Below are 3,819 nucleotides of genomic sequence, written 5' to 3'. Positions count from 1 at the left end.
TGGTGTACCCCATCTTCTTCTTGTGGTATTCTTGAGAGGTGGTCAGCCACTTTGTTCTCTGCTCCACTCCTATCTTTAATTTCAATATCAAATTCTTGGAGCAATAGAATCCATCTTATTAGTCTGGGCTTGGAGTCTTGTTTGGTGAGCAAGTATTTGAGTGCTGCATGATCAGTGAATACAATTACTTTAGAACCAATAAGATATGATCTAAATTTATCAAAAGCAAAGACAATGGCAAGTAATTCCTTCTCTATAGTGGTATAGTTCCTTTGATTCTCATTAAGAACCTTGCTAGCATAATAAATGACATGCACCAATTTATCCTTCCTCTGTCCTAAGACAGCACCCACGGCAAAATCTTATGCATCACACATCAGTTCAAAAGGTAAATCCCAGCATGGTGGTGCTATGATAGGCACAGAGGAGAGTTTGTTTTTAAGTTCCTTAAATGCTATCATGCATTCATCATCAAAAACAAAAGGTACATTAGAGACTAGTAGGTTACTCAAAGGTTTGGCAACCTTGGAGAAGTCTCTAATGAATCTCCTGTAGAAGCCAGCATGTCCTATAAAACTTCTAATTGCCTTGACATTGCAAGGTAGGGGCAACTTTTCAATCACCTCCACCTTAGCCTTGTCCACCTCTATGCCCCTTTTCGATATCTTATGACCAAGGACCACCCCCTCTGTAACCATGAAATGGCATTTCTCCCAGTTCAAAATGAGGTTGGTCTCTTGGCATCTCTTTAGCACCAAGGCCAAGTAGTGTAAGCAATCAGAATATGAGTTACCAAATACAGAAAAGTCATCCATAAACACCTCAATAAATCTTTGAATCATGTCTGAAAATATGGAGAGCATGCACCTTTGGAATGTTGTAGGTGCATTGCACAATCCAAAGAGCATTCTCCTATAAGCGAAAACACCATATGGACAAGTAAATGAAGTTTTTTCCTGGTCCTTGGGGTCTACAACAATTTGGTTGTAGCCCGAATAACCGTCCAAGAAGCAGTAATACTCATGTCTAGCCAATCTCTCAAGCATTTGATCCATGAAAGGTAAGGGGAAGTGATCCTTCCTGGTGGCCTCATTAAGCTTCCTATAATCAATGCACATGTGCCACCCGGTCATGGTTCTTGTGGGTATAAGCTCATTTTTCTCATTCGGTACAATAGTGACCCCTTCTTTCTTTGAGACTACTTGCACCGAGCTTACCCAAGGGCTGTCTGAGATGGGGTAGATCACCCCTGCTTGCCACAACTTTAATACTTCTTTTTGGACCACTTCATTCATGGTTGGATTCAGCCTTCTTTGCTATTGCTTTGAGGGTTTAGCACCTTCTTCAAGTAGTATCTTGTGCATGCACATTGAAGGACTGATTCCTTTTAAGTCTGCAAGTGTCTAGCCTATGGCATCCTTGTGCTGTTTCAGCACTTGGATAAGTTCTTTCTCCTGCTCCTCACTCAAACTTGAATTGATGATCACCGGGTAGGTGTTGTTGTCACCCAGATATGCATATTTCAAGCTTGGTGATAAGGTCTTCAACTCGAGTTTTGGTGCCTCTACTTCTTTACTGTCTTTAGGGTTCAACATGATTGAATTTTCCATGGTTCCTTGTGGTTGTTCTCCACTTGATGCTTGCTGCTCTAGCTCAATAGCTCCTTCACATTGTTCTTCTTTCAAAACTCCTTGAACTATCTATTCTATGGTGTCCACCATCATGCATTCTCCTATGGATTCCTTGGGGTAACTCATTGCCTTGAAGACATTGAAGACCATCTTCTCTTCATGTAATCTCAAGACTAATTCCCCTTTTTGTACATCAATGATGGCTCTAGCAGTAGCTAGGAATGGCCTTCCTAGAATGATTGATGTGTTAGCCTCTTCTTCCATATCCAACACAACAAAGTCAGCTGGGAAAATGAATTCTCCCACTTTCACCAGCAAGTCTTCCACTACCCCATGTAGGAACTTGAAGGTTCTGTCAGCTAATTAGAGTGCCATTCTTGTTAGCTTGGCTTCCTCAATCTTCATCCTCTTCATCATGGTTAGGGACATGAGATTGATGCTAGCTCCTAAGTCACACAAGACCTTCTCAATGTTGATATCTCCTATGATGCAGGGGATTTGGAAACTCCCTGGGTCCTTCATTTTCTGGGGTAGCTTCCTTTGTATTATGGCACTACACTCCTCAGTTAACACTACGGTCTCTTTTTCCTCCCAGTTCCTCTTTCTTGTCATGAGCTCCTTCAGAAATTTGGCATAGAGTGGCATTTGCTCCAATGCCTCAGCAAATGGTATGTTAATTTGGAGCTTTTTGAAGATCTCTAAAAATTTAGAGAACTGGCCATCCTTCCCATCTTTCCTCAGCCTTTGTGGATATGGTACTTTTGGCACATAAGGGATCAAGATTGGCTTTGGTGATGATGGGGTAGGGGTCTCCTCTTTATTCTTGTTTTCAGGCTTTTCTGCAGCTTCTTTTTGTTGGTTGCTCTGGCTTGGGTTTGCTTCTTCCACCACCTTTCCGCTTCTAAGTGTGATGGCTTTGCATTCCCCTCTTGGGTTAGCCATGGTATCACTGGGAAATGTATGTGTGGACATATGAATTTGCTTGGACAGAATCCCTACTTGTGCTTCCAATTTTGAAATGGCTGCGCCTTGATTCTTCAGATTTGACCTGTACTCTTCTTGGTTGGCATCTATCCTCTTATCAGCTTGTGTTTGTCTCTCCAAAAGAGTGGAGATAGCTCCTGTCAGCTCTGACGACAGTTGTGCTATTGCAGCTTCTACTCTCTCAAAGTTGCTTTTGATCTCACATGGTTGCATGGTTGAGGTTGATATGTCTTGTTGGTGGTTGTTGTGCATTGGTTGAGTGGAATGATATGATGTGTTTTGTGCATTGTGGTAGGGTCTATTATTGTTTGGTAGATGGTTGGGGTTGTGATTTTGGTATTGATTGGCTTGGTATGGCTTTGTATGATCTGGATTGTGGTTTTGTTGGTTCCCCCACCAAAAATTCAGATGGTTCTTCCAACCTGCATTGTATGTCTTGGAGTTTGGGTCATATGGGGGTCTAAAATTGTTCACATAATTTGCTTGTTCACAATCAACTTCTGGTGCATCTCCTTTTTATTGGGGGCTTGGGCTTGAATGGCTAAGACTTGATTACTCTCCATCTTCTTGGTCAAGGCTGCTAGTTGTGCAGTGATCAATTTGTTTTGGGCCAGCAGGGCATCCATTGAATTGAGTTCCATCACTCCTCTCTTTTGAGTTCTTTCTGAAGCATAGAAGTACTCATTCTCGGCTACAGTTTCTATGACATCTATGGCTTCTTCAATGGTTTTCTTCTTGTTAAGTGAGCCTCCAGAAGAATGATCTACTGCTTTCTTTGACTCATATGACAGTCCTTCATAGAAGATGTGTAGTTGCACCAACTCATTGAACATGTCAGGCGGGCATTTCCTTGTCAAATCTTTGAACCTCTCCCAGGCTTCATAGAGTGTTTCACCATCTTGTTGTCTAAAAGTTTGCACCTCAGCTCTTAGCCTGTTGACTCTTTGAGGGGGTAAAATATTGCTAGAAATTTGTTTACAACATCATCCCATGTAGTTAAAGTCTCCTTGGAAAATGCTTCCAACCACTTTGCAGCCTTATCTCTGAGTGAGAAAGGGAACAAAAGTAGTTTGTAGGTGTCAGGGTGTATACCATTGGACTTTACAGTGTCACAAATCCTCAAGAATATGCTGAGATATTGATTTGGGTCCTCCTGGGCTCCTCCTCCATATGAACAATTATTCTGAACAAGTGTGATGAGTTG

At 41.9% G+C, this 3,819-nt stretch overlaps 1 non-coding gene across 1 annotated transcript; it reads left to right on the top strand.

Moving 5' to 3' along the window:
* Positions 1-3,446: 3,446 nt before the first annotated feature.
* Positions 3,447-3,550, top strand: LOC148545564 (small nucleolar RNA R71). Its single transcript, XR_015900266.1, has one exon. It is a non-coding gene; the product is annotated as a small nucleolar RNA R71 (small nucleolar RNA).
* The last annotated feature ends 269 nt before the right edge of the window (positions 3,551-3,819 follow it).

Source organism: Arachis ipaensis, chromosome B9 (genome assembly GCF_059453495.1).
Source record: "Arachis ipaensis isolate K30076 ecotype BB chromosome B9, ASM5945349v1, whole genome shotgun sequence".
Classification (NCBI taxonomy): Eukaryota; Viridiplantae; Streptophyta; class Magnoliopsida; order Fabales; family Fabaceae; genus Arachis; species Arachis ipaensis.
This window is presented reverse-complemented; position numbering and strand designations above follow the sequence as displayed.